Below are 16443 nucleotides of genomic sequence, written 5' to 3' on the forward strand. Positions count from 1 at the left end.
TTAACTTCCCGAGGTGAGAAAATCTACCGAAAAGTGTAGTAAATGACTCTCAATCTGTCTTTTTAAATTTTGTTTCCCCTGGGTTTTAATTTCTCAAAAGGACCTTTTACAACATTGCAGCTTGCCCTGAGTTCTAATCTTATATCTGTTCCTAACTGGGTGGCCCTCAGTGAGGCATTTATTCTCTTAATACCAATTAACTGTTTAAAATTATTTTGTTGTTGTTGAGAATATAAACAGCAAAACATACACCAATTCAATCATTTCTGCGTATAAAATTCAGTGACATTGATCACATTCTTGAAGTTGTGCGACCATTCTCAACTCCTTTTCTGAGTTGTTCTTCCGCCATTAACATAAACTCATTGCCCCCTAAAGGTTCATATCTAATCTTTTTGAGTTTCTCTTGTCACTTTGATCCAGTATAGATAGTTCTTAAAAGAGCATAATGCTGAAGGCAGACATTTTTTACTAGTTAAGCTAGACTATTGTTTGGTTTTAAGAAGACTTCAGGGGATATGTTAACTTTTAAAATGAAGGAGAAAAAAACAATGGAAGAGGGGATAAATGAAACAAGATTTGCAAAATGATAATTTTTGAAGCTTGATTAAAGGTACATGGGGTTCATTATATGATTGTCTCTACTTTGGTATATGTTGAGAATTTCTGTAATGAAACATGTAAGAGGCTGCAGAAATAGATAAAACTAAAGTCCTGTTCCAGGACTACCACTGGAAGTTCTTAAGAGGTCAAGGGAAAGATGAATATCCCTAGAGGCCAAGTACAGTAGCAGGCACCATATGGGGCCAGCTCAGAATCTGTCTGGGGTGATTGATAGGTGAAGGGAGTAGATGCAGATAGAAATTTCTTAGCTGTGACCAGTTATACCTGATCTACCTAGACCTGGCTCATAATCATAAACCCTCTAATGAAGTAGATTCTCCTATGCAGCTTGTCCTCTGCTCATCCCCTTTAAAAAAAAAAAAAAAAGCCGTCACCGATGAGTCGATTCTGACTCATAGAAACACTATAGGACAGAGTAGAACTGCCCCATACAATTTCTAGTGAGTGCCTGGTGGATTCGAACTGTCGACCTTTTGGTTAGCAGCCATAGCTCTTAACGACTACGCCACCAGGGTTTCCACTCATCCCCTTTACACCATTTTTTCCCTCTCTCTCTAAAAGTTGGCCCAAACCTTCCATTGTCTTGAATGGCTACTGAATATGGTACCATCACCAGTCTTGTAGGATGATCAAGAAATTTCTTCAGTCCTGGCAGTTCTAAGGATATGCTCATTTCTGGGACACTGGTCTTTGCCCTGAAACTTTGATTAAGCATCTTACTTCAGTGCTTGGTTCCTACTCCATGAGCCATCTCCTTGTTACATAAGAGTTGGTTTGTTCTGAGCTGCAGAATCTATCTCAGATAGAGATTTTACACTGTCCATCTTATAACTCACTGACGCCTCACTTGGCTTTCTGTAAAGTTCAACCAGAGATACTGAGAGTAAAGACTCATACATCTCAAAAGCTCAGGAATGCATTTTGACCCAAGACCACCAGAGATGCTCCTAGCAACCGCATTAGTATGTACACATCCCTTCCAGTTTGCCGGCAAGGACCAGAAGTGCAGAACCCTGGGTCTTACTGCCCTTCTGAGACTGGAGATAGCTGTAGCGCCACCTTGCACCCTGTTAGTGAACTGCACGTACACTCCCCATTTAATTTGTGATTTTTTTCCCCTTGGTAAAACCCTGAGTGAAGTCTTTGAAGAAAGTGAGAAGGGAAAAGAGGAAGAAAAGGACTAGTGTTGTGGTTAGAATTGTGTCCTCCAAAATTAGGTGTTGTAAATCCTAACTTCTACACCTGTGGTTAAGGAGCCCTAGTGAGCAATGGTTAAGTGCTTGCTGCTAACCTAAAGGTTGGAGGTTCGAACCCGCCAGTGGCTCTGAAGGAGAAAAGACCTAGCAATCTATTCTCATACAGATTAGAGCCTAGGAAACCCTAAGGAGTAGTTCTACTCTGTCATATAAGGAGCCCTGGTGGTGCAGTGATTAAGCATTCAGCTGCTAACTGAAAGATCAACATTCAAAACCCACCAGCCACTCCACTGGTAAAAGATGTGGCAGTCTGCTGCCGTAAAGATTACAACCCCGGAAGCCCTATGGGGCAGTTCTACTCTGTCCTCGGTGGTGTCACTAGCGGGGTACGGGGGTTGAGGAATGTATTGGGTAACAGTGTCAGAGGGGGTGACACCAAAATGACTGTCTATAAATTTTTTGTGCAGTGTTTCAGCAGAAATGTATTATTTTTAATAAAAATATCCCTATAGTAGTTAAAACAAAAAAAAATTTCATAAGGCCAGCTTACATGTATCAATATACTTACAAGGCTAAAACTCTATGCTATTTTACTTTTTAAACCTTCTAATGTGTTACTGTCAGAGCTGTCATTATTATTACCTAATTACACTGATGCGTCGAATCAAGTGGTTTTGTCTGCATGCGCTATATGTGCTACACGCGTGCACTGTTGTTTTCGCAGCTGCCATTGTTTTTATAGTCACTGATTTTGTCAGATTTTCTGGTGTTTTAGCTACAATATTGTGGTAATTAGCATGGGAGGATGACACCAACACAGTGATACCACTGTCTGTTCTATAGGGTCGCTTTGGGTTGGAATTGACTCGATGGGCCACAACAACAATACTTGTGGATGTGATCCCATTTGGGAATTGGGTTTTCTTTGTTATGTTAATGAGCCCATATCCGTGTACAGTGTGTCTTAAACCTAACCACTTTTTTAGATATAAAAAGAGCAGATTAGGCACAGAAGTAAGTAAGCAAGCACAAATGAGAGAAAGATGGCACGTGGAGATCTCCAAGGGATGCCAGCAAGAACACTGGAGAAGCTTGAGACAAGAATTCTCTTCCAAAGTGAACAGAGATCACCTTCCCATGAAGCCAGGGCCCTGACTTCAGACTTCTAGCATCCTAAACTGTGAGGAAATAAATTTCTGTTCGTTAAAGCCACCCACTTGTGGTATTTCTATTTTAGCAGCACTAAGACAATACGATAACTAGTTTGAGAAACTGTAAGCTAAAGATAAACAGAACAGCATAACAAAAGAGCTTCAAGAAGAATTGAAGTGAGATGAACAAATGAAGTAACCCTGGCACTGTTAATAGATAGTGACTCAGTGAATAACTTATACTTAAGTTTCCCTTTTTTTAGAATCTGCTACTCTACCTCCACTAAGCTGCGGGTGTTTCTCTAATGGAGGAAAGAAGTCGATTTACAATTTGCTGCCTAATCTAATATTTAATTCCCAGGTACTCATTTAATATACATGTGTTGAACACATACCTGCATTAGACCTTGGGCAAAATCCTGGGGCAAGACCTACCAAGGCCCCTCTTCTTTTTTTTGGCTTTAACAAAGAAAAATTTATTCTCTCACTGTCTAGTAGGCTACAAGTCCAAATTCAGGGTATCAGCTCCAGGGGAAGCCTTTCTCTCTCTGTCGGCTGTGGAGAAAGGTCCTTGTCATCAGTCTTCCCTTGGTCTGGGAGCATCTCAGCGCAAGAACCTCGGGTCCAAAGGATACTCTCTGCTTCCGGCACTGCTTTCTTGATGGTGTGAGGTTCCCACATCTCTGCTCGCTTCTCTTTTATATCTTAAAAGAGATTGGCTTAAGACATTACCTAATCTTATAGACCTCATCAATATAACTGCTAATCCATCTTATTACATCATACTGATACGATTTACAACATGTAGGGAAATCACATCAGAAAATAAAATGGTAGACAATCATACAAGAGAATCGTGACCTAGCCAAGTTGACAGATATTTTAGGGGGACATAATTCAATCCATGATACCAATGAAATATATTTGGACCATACAGGGGAAACAGTAGTTTGGTGATGAAATTACAGTAGCAAGAGCCTGTGTAAAATGGCTGGCCAAAGAACCTAAGGCTTGAGGAGGGGTAGGGGGGACTGCTGCCAAAGGGGTGGGGAATGGAGACATCTTGTGAGTTTCAATTAAAAGTCAACTCCAAAGAGCCCATGAAAATATGTTCTAGAGCATAAGCTTTAAAAAATTTGCCAGTCCCAGAGGGCGTGAAGATGATTGTGGCAGTAGCAATTACTAGCCAAGTAGGTGCAGACTTACTCTTTAGCTTCATCTCTTGTTCTAAATTCACTTTGATCGTTTAAGTTCAAAACAGTAGCTAACCAGTGGGGGAAGGAGGTGTATGGAAAAGCCAACCATGCCTAAGAATAGAGAAGTCTTACTTTTGAATGAAGATTCATATATCAGTGATCATCTTGAAGTGATACTTAATATTTCTGAATTGAAACTGTATGCTTTAACTGTAGAATGTCTACACTGAGGAGTGAACTGAAAAACCATGAGGCTTGCTTGAGTTTTCATCCAATGACTGAGGGAAAGCTTCTTCCACTAGACGCATTTTAAAGTGGCAATGGAAAACCAAAACACATTTGCATTTGGATATCATCTAATGTGAAATGCTAGTTCAGTATTACACTAGTAAGCTATAGTTAACTCAGGCATAGTTAACTCAAAGTTCAATAAGGCATCAGGGTCAGAGAATGTGACTGAGATGGAATGTATTTCTCAGATTGTTAAAAATAAAACATATAAGCAATGAAATGTAATGTGATAAAAGGAGTGGTCTGGGAGCCAGTAGACAAGTTCTAGAACAAGTTTTCTCATGGAGAGGGGAATGCATAAGTAGTCATTATTATTTAGTCTTTTTCAATTTTAAAATTCTAGGCATTTAGTACAAGAAAATTTAAACAGGGCTGGGTTAATCTGGTCCAATTGGGGTCTTTAGTAATAAATAAACACTTTTACTTAAATGCATACTAACGAAATATACTTAAGAGATTTAAACCTTAAATAGACTACAAAAGGGACTTTCCAAGTATTTAATTTTTTTTATTAGAAATAAACGCACATGCAAGAAATCATAATGATTTGAATGTTCTTCTTTTACAAAGATATAGTTTTATATTCTGATTTATTTTGAAAGTTATCTAAAGAACTTAGAATTATGGAATTAATAGAGACTTTGTAATTTATGCCCACTACAAGTCCAATTTAGAAAAGAGTAAACTGAAATGCAAAACATTTAAAACGATTTGTACAGGGTCACACAGCTAATTTATGGCACAACTACACGAGCAGGCTAGATTTCCTGATCCTTGAAGGCCTGTAGGCATGTTCTCTTTGATCAAAACTGTGTTACAAACCCAAAAGCTGCAAAGATACTCCTAGCAATCCCATCTTCATGTGGCACACTTCACAGGTATCACCTCGGGTGCCCTGAGGGAAGATGAGCCTTGGGTGACGGCTGGCACAAGAAGCTGGGTTGTAATGGGACATGTGGCTCTCTGTTCTCCCTGCCAGTAGGTGATGGCCCTGAGCTATGCCTTCATCCAGACCATTCCAGGCCACCTCTGCACAGCTCACTAGTGCTGCTTCATGATCTTCAGGATTAGAATTTAAGTCAGAAAGCGGAAGTCTTGGCACCATCTTTTTCTACCGCTTCCATCCATGAACCCTCCATTCCTGACTATTATGCTGTTAGTCCCCTTGGACATTACTCCCACCTCCATACCTGTGTCTTTGTGGTTCTTCTTGCCTAAAGTGGGTTCATTGCTACGTGGTATCAGAATGCCGCCCACCTTTGAAAGCAAACACTATCTCCCCTTCTTGAACTGCTCTGAAGCCTGGGCCCTGTGAGGGGTTGAGGGTGGAGGTAAGAAGTGGAGAACAGAGCTGGTTAACAGGGGCTCTTCTGGCTTCTATCAGAGCACTTGCTATTATCTGTTTTACATATTTGGCTTTCTCGTAAATTTCCTTTGAAGAAAGCATTCCAGAGTTTAAGGTATTGTCTGCACCATTAATTTGGAGCCCACACATTGCCTTATATTCTTCATTATCTTTCCTAGTCTTTGTGCCTAGTCTCTACATTTGCATCATGAATTCTGGAGGGCAGAATCTCTGTCCTGTATGTCTTTACTCTCCCAGAGTCCAGCTCACTACATTGCACATAAACAAACCATTTGCTGTAGCGTCGTCTCTGACTCATGGAGACCATGTTTGTGTCAGCAGAACTGTGCTCCTTAGGGTTTTCAACGGCAGCTTTTTCAGAAGTAGATTGATTGTCAGGCCTTTCTTCCAAGGCACCTATGGGTAGACTCAAACCGCCAACCTTTTGATTTGCAGCCAAGCGTGTTAACCATTTACACCACAATTTATATCACCTATAATTCTGTGCTCTGACAACAGTAATCGAAATACTAATTTTCTTATGCAATAAATATTTATTTTGGCACTGTACGGTCAAAATAAATATTGCATGAGCAAATTAATATTTCATTTACTGATTGCCAGAACACAGAATTTATAAGTAATACAAATTTAAACTCCTATGCCCTGAGACCTCTCTCTTTTTGAGGGCACACTCCTTCCCTGAGAACTTTTTCTCCCCACTACTTGCTCCTCTCAAAATGTGTGCAGTTTTGAAAATGGAAGCCATCATACCATTGTCTTTGTTTCACTCATCTGTCAGGTTCCTTTTACCTGTCTCTTTAAGTCTGGAGCTAAAAGTGTAGGACCGGTCACCAAAGGCCTGACTGGAGCATCCCTGGGAAGCCTGAGTAAGCAGGGCTGGGGCTTTGATAGGGTCAGGGTAGACCCACACCTTCTTCCACAGTCCTCTCAGAAATATCCTGGGGGTTTCTGGAGGTCATGACTCTCCCATTAAGAAACACCAGACTTAAAACATGGTATCTCTCATTGGACAAGTAAATACCCTGTAGGGGTTACTTTGGACCAGTCCCTGGAGAAGGACATCTTTCTTGGTAAAGTAGAGGGTCAGTGAAAAAGAGGAAGACCCTCAACGAGATGGATTGCCGTAGTGGCTGCAAAAATGGGCTAAAGCGTAACAGTGGGCTCAAGCCTAACAATGTTTGTGAGGGTGGTGCAAGACCAGGCAGCGTTTCTTTCTGTTGTACATAGGGTTGTTATAAGTTGGAACCAACTCAACAGCACCTAACAACAGAAAAAAAAAAAACAACCATTAACATCGAGTCAATTTTGATTCATAGCAACCTTACAGGGCAGAGCAGAACTGCCTTATAGGGTTTCCAAGACTGTAATCTTTTATGGAAGCAGACTGCCACATCTTCCTCCATGGAGCAGCTGGTGGCCTTGAACCACTGACTTTTAAGTTAGCAGCCTAACGCTTAACCACTGCACCACCAGGACTCCATAGCAACAACGGGAAGCCCCAAACCCCGAAGTGGAGAGGTGACTGAACTTGGAATTGGAGCCCTGGTTTACTAACTCCACTGCTTGCTATTTGTTTAACCTTAGGCAATTCTCTGAACTTTGCTAGGTCTGTTTCATCTACTTCTAGGGATTAAATATGGGAGCGCCCTCACAGCACAATTTACCTGTAGCTTGTAGATCTCCTGTTTTACTCAGGAGACAGAATGCTTTATGACAGTATTCCTTTTAAGTTTTCAGAAGAGGACACCAAACCTCAGAGAGTGTGAGGGTAAAAGAGCCTAAGGCAAGCACACAATTTATTTCAAGACTGTTCTAGAAATTCATGTGAATTTTGTATTCTGATCTCCACTATGTCTATGTTTCATATTAAAACATTTAAAAAAGTAGTTTTTCAAATTAAGCTATTTATTGTCTTCAAATTTTAGAGTACAGTGGCTGACCTAGGGATATAAAAAAAAAAATATATATATATATATAACATGTTTATTCCCTGGTTTTGTGAATTCCCTAGAGGATCCTCATGCTACTTCTAATTTTTTGTGGTCAGTTTTAAATTCCAAGATGGATGGAAATTGTGACGATAATAATTATTGCACACATCAGTTCACTTAACCCTCCCAATAACCCTATAAAATAGGTACTATTGGCTGCCTTCATTTTACAGATGAGAAAACTGAGAAACACAGATGTTAAGTATCTTGCCCAAGGTCACACAGCTTGTAAATGGTGGAGCTGGGATTTGACCCAGTCAGCCTGGCTATAGAGTCTGTGCTCTCTTAACCTCATTATGCTGTCTGTCTCTAAAGTACCTAATTCAGGTAAGCCAATAGACTTTTTTTTTTTGTCATTGATAGTAGTCTAAATATCTTGGTGCAGCTTTTTACAGTCGATACCTGACTCATAGCATTTATACAATAAATGTCTAATTTGTCTAGAGCTCAAGAAGCTCGGTGATTGGGCCTGATGTTCTCAATTACCCAAAATTTGGTCAGGCTTAGTTCTGTGGCCATAGACTCTACTTGATTATCCCCAACCTGTTAGCTCCTAAGAGATACCACAGACAGCATGCATCTGGGGTGATCAGCATTACTACTAGAGAAACACTCAGTTTGCAGTTTGTCTTATGCTTCCATATGCTGGATCTATATCAACCATGTCGTTGGGTGTTTTCAAACGACATGACTAAGATACAAAAGGTACAGATACTATAGTTGCTGTTGTGGCTTTGGAGTATAATTTGGTATTGATGCACTTTGATTAGAGTTCATTGTGTTTCTTAGCTGTGGAAACAAAAACAAGCACCATTTATTACTCTCCGCTCTTTTGAATGTTTGTGGTTTAACATTTACCAGATATTTCAGTATATAGCCATACATCACTCTGGGTGACATCATCAACAGCAAAGTCTTTCTGTTTCTTTAATTACTTTTTAAAAATTTGGATTGGGACTGTGGGCTTAATATGTCCAATGTGACAACAGCAACAACAAAAAGTCAGTGGAGAACGTACTATCCCATATCTAAAGAGAAGGTCTTAAACACAGACGCATGACATAGAAATTAGACACAATTGGAAGAAGAAGCCCTCGTGTCCCTCCCATGGTACCTATTGGTGTGCTTTTGTGGGTACTTATGTAGTTATTTCCCCATTGAAGGCCACCCTCTCCATGGCACACTGGATCCCCTTATCACTGAATCAAGGCTCTGGCGATTGTTCATGCATTCCCCAGCATCATCAGCTTCTCTCATCTTTGTTGTCAGCGCCCCTTGAGTCAGCCCCTGACTTAGTGGCTACCCCATGCACAGTAGGATGGGACTGCTATGGTTGATTTTTGGAAGTAGATCGCAATGCTTTTCTTCCTAGTCTGTCTTGATCTGGAAGCTCTGCTGAAACGTGTTCGGCATCCTAGCAACACGCAAGCCTCCACTGACAGATGGGTGGTGGCTGCACATGAGGTGCATTGGCCAGGAATTGAACCCAGGTCTCTTGCATGAAGGATGAGAATTCTGCCGCTGAACCTCCATTGCCCTCAATTTAAAAAAGACAAAACTCTTCACCCACACCCATCTTTAGCTACTGTGCTTTTTCTCGTTGAGAGAGTTGTCTGTATCTCCTGCCCCTAACTCCTCTCTTCCCATTCCCATACTATGTATCCTCACTCCATTTAGGCTTTGTGTCCTCCAACTCTACCAAAATGACTCTTGTCAAGGGCTCCCAGAACTTGAATGTGTCGAATTCAGTGGGGACTCCTCAGTCCTCACCTTGTTCAGCCTGTCAGCAAGATATGACACAGCTAATCACACTCTCTTACTTGAAATTGTTTTCTTCATCTTGCTTTTTTGATGCTACTCTTACGCTTTGCCTTCCTTTAGGGTGTTCCTTGCCAGTCTCTTATATTGGTTCCTTTTGGCATCCCTTTACTTCTGAGTATTCAAGTACTTTCTCTATTTGTCCTCGTTCCCAAAGTTTAGTGATCTAATCTTTGGATTTTAAATGCCGCTTAAACACTGATGATTCCATCTCGGACCTCTCTGTTCAATTTTACCTACCTTTTCAACATCTCTGCTTGGATGTCTAATTGGCACCTCAAATCTATCACAGCTAACACCTAACTCCTTATTCTTCTCTATGCCCCTATACCAGTCCTGCCATGCCCAGCCTGCCCCATCTCAGTAAATGGCAGCTCCATTCTTTGAGTTGCCCAGGCCAGACACCCTGGAGTTACCATTGATCCCTATCTTTAGCCCACACTCCACTTGCAGTCCATCAGCAAATCCTATCAGCTCTTCTTTTAAAACATCTCCAGAAATCAGCCATTTGCCTTTATCTTCACTGCTTCACTGCTACCACCTAGGCCAGGCTGCTGTCATTTCTCATCTGGATTAATCAACTGGCCTTCTTTTTCCACCCTTGCCTTCAGAGCCACCTTTTTTGATATGTAAATCAGATCATTCCACTGTCTTCATCATTCTCCTCATAAAATTTTCCATTCCCATTTCTCTAAGAGTAGAAACCATAGTACTTGTAAAGACAGTGCCCTAAAAATGCCCTATGTGATCTACTCCCCAAACCCTGCCCAACATAATCAATGTCATCTTCCTCCTCTTTTTCCCTTGCTCATTCTTCTGTAGTTGCATTGGCCTCTTTACTATTCATGTAACTGACCACTTGGTCACTCCCACCTGAGGACCTTGACACATGTTCTTTCCTCTATCTTACATCCTCATTTGTTGCCTAGATGTCCATGTAACCTGCTTTCTCCTTTCCTACTGATCTTTGTTCAAATTCTTACTTTATCAGAAGACCTTCACTGATCACCTTAAGCAAAATAACAGCTCTCCCCTCCACCCCCATCCCAGGGCTCCCTACCTTCTCCATCTTGTTATAGCACTCATCAACACCTAGCATATTATGTACTTATGTGATTGAATGTCCTTCCCCTCTAGACTGTAAACTCCATTCAGGCAGGGACTTCATCTCTTTGTTCATTGCTATATCCCCTGAACCTAACCCAGTACCGGAATTCCATAGGTACTCAAAAAATTTTTGAATGAAAGAGAGAATGACCTGGACAAGGTGGTCAGAAATAGGGTATAGGAAATAAGGATTTACGTAGTCTGGAAGAGAACTTAATATCATCTACAATATTCCGTCTATTCCAAAACATATTCTCTCCCTTCCCCTCCTTCCTCATATTTGGCCATTTCTAAAATTGGGGTGCATGCTAGAATGGATGGCATCTTCAGTCACCGTCCCTCTGCCAGGCAGTGGTCAAGATGCAGTTGTTGATGCTCACGTGGTCAGAATTGGTCATGTCTGTTCACATGGACAACAGTTTAGCTGAATTGCTTATATTGTTGGTTCTATATATGATGAGTATACCTGCCATTGATAGGTGCTCGATGACACTCACTGAAATAAAATTTTATTGACATCAAAACAAAATGTTATTGTATACACAGAATGGCATAGCAGGGAGTAAATTTGATGTTAGTGAAGCCAAGTGTTCATTATTGGAGAAATGACTGAAATTCCACATTTTTTTTCCCCCAAAACAACTAGGAAGATACAAGTGGTTGGAGCTGTGTTATGTTTTGTTACTGAAATACATGTAGAAAAACTGCCTATCACTTGCCAAGCAGTGCAAGTGAAAGCAGGAGAGATTGGCAAATTCCCCAGAACAAAGCAATGAGAAACTAGTTTGATTGTCATGCAGGGCTATCTTTAAGGCATTGTGCCATAGTTGTTTCTTTCCTAATGGTTCATAAAATAATGGATGGTCTGCACAATCAATGACATTTCAGGTTAGATGAAATAGGGTTAGGTCTTTTCCCTCAATCTTAGAAGTGTAAGTAAGATTAATTCATAAATCTTAATTTGTCATTAGCAGTTGTTAGTTTAAAATTTAATTTTTAAGATAACAAATGTTACTCTTCCATATGAATTAAACAAGATTGTAAGGAAGGGAGTGGCTTGGCCAGGTACTTGTCTCAAAGTTTCTTGGTTTTCTTACTGAGTATCTTTATGCAGCATTAAGTAGAGAACTGACATCATTGGGACTAATTAGCTAATAGTGGGTGTTGATTTTTGTTTGTTGTGATTAGTTTGAAGATAAATTTTCCAGACAGCTGCAGGTTTTGCTTCTTAACTTTTTATTTTGGAATAATTAGAGACACCTAAGAAGTTAGAAAAATAGTACAGAGAGGTCTCACATATCTGTCACCCAGCTTTCCCCAATGGTGACATCTTACATAACTCCAGTGCAGCTGCAGTTTTTAATAGATCATCTTGTTCTCTTCTAATGACCTGTTGGGGGTATGAACAGAAAAAGTAGTTATGCCACAGAGAAGCTGTCAGATGCCTTTGGTGTTAGGAGAACTCAAGGTAAGCGATAAGCTCAATCAGGACTAGACTAGTGGGGTGTATCGAGGGGGACAGGCTTTGGACTTGGATGTCCCTTGACTGAAGGCTGGGGTGAATGAGAAAGCATGAGTTTTACCTAATCCCATTACCACTGACAAACATTTCCCACACTAGGAAAATTTGAGCTGTTTGAGTCCCCCTGTCTCCCATAAGGTAATGGCCAAGTGGCCTAAATCTTCAATAAAATCTTCCATCTTTTTAGACTCTCACATGCCCATATTGCCAAGTTAGGTGCTTGTCATACTGTGCAACCAACCACCTCACTTTTGGAGGGTTCCTGGTCACAGAAGGTAAGACCAGAGGCAGAGATGCTATAAAAAAACCCAGAGGCAGAGATGCTATAGAGGGATTAATCTGTTGATTGCCACTACGCAGAGGAAATAATCACTTCAGGTTAAAACATTTTTAAGATTTAATTTGTGGCCTAAAGCTCTCCAACAGAGGAACTCTTCATTGGTTTGTTTGTTCTTTAGCACCAGCTTTGCTTTGAAGAAATTGGTGTGCAATTTAAAATGCTCTAAAAACTCCTGAAATAGAGAAACATGGCATTTCTAGAATCACAGAGTCAGAAGGGACTTTAAGGTCAACCATCCATTAGATCTGGTAACTTTCTCCTTAACATCCCTGCCAAGTGCCTATTCCAGCTCTTTTTAAGACCCTTCTCTGCCTAGCACTAGAAACCTCCTCTCAAATGTGTCTGTTTTCAGTTTTCACATGATAGGACTTTTCTTATCCACCTACCAGACAGCAAACAGGTACCTCTGCTTTTTCTTCCTCCTTCAGGTTAAATGGGTCTAGATCCTTTAATCCTGCTGTCATTTCAGGCCCCCTTACAAGCCTGCTTGCTGCTTCTCCACAGGCAGCAGTGTTTTGATAGCCTGGCCCTTCCTGGAGGGTGGATAATAATGGATTGAGGAAGTTAGGAGGTGAGCTAAGAGGTATGTTACAGGAAAAACATGATAGAAGGGACTTGGTGCAAGATTGAACACTAAAGCTCACCATGTTTTGTACCTAAAATCATATTCTTCACTCGAGGTGGTGCCTTTCTTTTCTTGTTCTCCTTCCCATTTCTATTACTTACCCCCTTTCTCTTGCTCTTTTGGACTCCCTGTGCTTTCCTCCATTCCCCTTGAAGCCAGACTTTGAAGATGTGGTCTGTATTGTGAGGGGCCCTGATAGTGGTGTGTTCTGTACCCCTTCTTGTCAGCCCCTACCTGCTGCTCACCTCTTGTTTTCTGCCTTTGCTGACTCCTTTACCACATCACCTGCTCAGCCGAGACTACCAAGACTACCACCTCCACTTTCACATTCACCTCCACCACTGTTCTTGCTCAGATGCCTGGCTTCCAAGTTGTGTTAGCTGCTGTATTTTAAATACTTTCCTTTTTGCTAGAAGCGAACTAGGCCACTTCAGTATAGTGACTGATTTATAAACAGTCTTCAGTTCATTTATACTTAGCATCAATAATGCTTGCAAAAATTCTTGTTATGAAAAACCAGAATGGTAGCTATCCCTCCCCATTCCCCCAAATGCTTTGGTATATTGGTGGGGGAGAGGGAGGGGGACAGAAGAAACCCATACAGAGTACCCAAGGTCTCTTCTATTCAGAGGGTCTCGAACTCTGGGAATATATACAGCCCATTTTTCAGTGTTTTCCCTTGTAGTTACTGTTTAGAACATAAAAGAGATAACTGAAACATGAATTGAGAATTTCTGGAAACTTCTTCTAGCTCTTTGCAACAGACACAGGTCAGGATATGACAAAGTTGGGGTTAGGGATATTATTTCTACTCATAAGAAATTAGAGAGAGTGCTGACATGAAAGGTATACACTTTGCTATTGAGTTGGTTCTGACTCATAACAACCCCATAGGACACAGTAGAACTGCACCATAGCGTTTCTAGGGAGCGGCTGGTGGACTCGAACTGCTAACCTTTTGGTTAGCAGCTCTTAACCACTGTGCCGCCAGGGGTCTGACATGAAAGGTAGCAAGTCAAATACTGCAGTATCATTACCTTAGTTGGGGTGGGGGTGGGGCAGGAACTTGAGGGTTGAGGATAGAGATATCCAAGCCACCCAGTCCAAAAACAGATCTGGCCCATTTTGTGTGACCCCCACTTCGATGTATCCTTGCAGATTATGTAAATATATCTTGACTAAACTCCAATACATTACTGTTTTGGAAATGTGTAACCTGAGGCATACAAATTGTCGTCCCTAAAGAGCTCATCATTACAGATTAAAATTTCCAAATTGAGGCGCACATAGAATAGAGAAGGTAAAAGCTTTAGCTTATTCAGTGTGGTCTTGAAATAATTTCTTTGGAGACCCCGATAAAGATTGTGCTAGCACAAAAAAACACTGTCCCATAAATAGAAATGAACTTTGGAAAACCTGACAATATGGTAAAAATGCTATTCTCTTTGAGCTCCTGTGTCTGGAATATTCCATAAACTCTGTTGCCATCAAGTTGATTCCAACTCATAATGACCCTATAGGACAGAGTAGAACTCTGCCCCATAGGGTTTTTAAGGCTGTAATCTTTACGGAAGCAGACCGCCACATCTTTCTTCCACAGAGTAGCTGGTGTGCTCAAACTGCCCACCTTTTGGTTAGCAGCTGAGTGCTTTACCACTGTGCCACCAGGGCTCCTTCAGAATATCCATACTCATGTTTAAAAGGAAAAAAAAAATCACGGTAGGTAGCCAAACCCGTTCCCCTTGCCATCGAGTCAAAGGGGCAATGTATTCTAGCTCTATTGATGTAGTACAAAATGTAACTGAGCTCTTGGTAGAGTTCAGAATGCGCCCTTTAATTTCCTAATGCATAGACTTGCCTGGGAGTAGAAAATAATTTGGTTATTAAAGCCTTTCCCCTTGCATAACCAATTTTTCCCATGGTAATGCTTATAGTCCATGAATTACTAAATAGATTGAGTTAAATATGATGGAAAGGGAAATGTGTTTCTATAAGTTTAGTTAGATAAGCACCCCAACTACAAGAACATGTTATTATTTAATATGTAAATTCCAAGAAACTGATTTTATATTTTTGATCCATCTTTTTCTCATTATTCCCATCGAATTAAGTTGATGACCCATTTATTTCTGTGTAAGGTGACTCAAAAGTTTTGTATGACAACTGTATTCTCACCTAAAATTATTATGAAAGGAGTGCTCACTTTTTTCTGAGGGTTTGGTTTTGCATGCAACACTCCCATTGGAATGCTCTTAAGAGATGAAACTCATTTTCTGAACAATTGTTTTCATAAGCTCATTATTTTGATTCCAGTGCTCGTGGCTAGACAGTGTGTAACCTGGTCTCTCTTCCCAATGTTAGCCATGTTGTTTTCACACTTACCTACAAGGGCCAAAGATTATCTCACAGAAGCTCCGAAATAATTCCTGTTTCTGGAATTCATGTGTAAAAGGACATTTTTAATGGGAAGAGGGTGGGAATTGAGTTCAAACTCTTAAGAATTTTTTTAAAGGATTATATTGATTAACAAAAGATCTCTGGCATCTTCAGGCAAATATGTGAGGGAAAAGTAGTGATTGTAATTAATTTTTAGTGAGTGTCGCATATTTGATAATTGCTCTGATTCACGCTATTATATTTCTCTTCATCCACAGCAAAACAAACTTAATTTGATTCATACCCTTAGGAAGAAAAAAAAATAGCTTAAGATTACTCACATGGCTGTGATTCAGCTCTTGGCTCTCACCACCACCACCTCCTCCTCCTCCTCCTCCTCCTCCTCCTTTCTTTCTCCCACCCTGCCCACTCCCATATTCACTCCCACCCAGTGGCGTTGCCCTTGAAAAACTGAGTCAGTTCGTTCTTTAAAATGGGTGGGGAAAGAAGACGACTAATAAAAACTTTTCTGACCAAAGTATACTGCTTAGATTTGAAATCATTGCAAAAAGAAGGGCAAAGTGGCTGCTTATATAACATGAAAAGCTTGGAACAGAGGCAAGCACTCATAAATAAATGTTCAGATTAGTTTATATAAGTCTAGAAACCATTTGTGTGCATGTCTGTAGAGGCATACACATAGCCATATAGGCAGCTTTCCATTAAAAATCTCTAATATTGAGAAATACATGTACAACTAATCTTCTGTTCTCAGTAGGATAATTTGTAATGAAAAAGTGAATCTAGCACTATCCGAAGATTTTGATTGTTATAAAA

At 40.5% G+C, this 16443-nt stretch overlaps 1 long non-coding RNA gene across 3 annotated transcripts in view; it reads left to right on the plus strand.

Annotated features, from left to right (window-relative positions):
• Positions 1-16443, plus strand: part of LOC126068609 (uncharacterized) — a 102579-nt gene that overhangs the window by 66808 nt on the left and 19328 nt on the right. The gene's annotated exons all lie outside the window — the stretch shown is intronic.

The sequence above is a fragment of the Elephas maximus genome, chromosome X (assembly GCF_024166365.1).
Source record: "Elephas maximus indicus isolate mEleMax1 chromosome X, mEleMax1 primary haplotype, whole genome shotgun sequence".
Lineage (NCBI taxonomy): Eukaryota > Metazoa > Chordata > Mammalia > Proboscidea > Elephantidae > Elephas > Elephas maximus.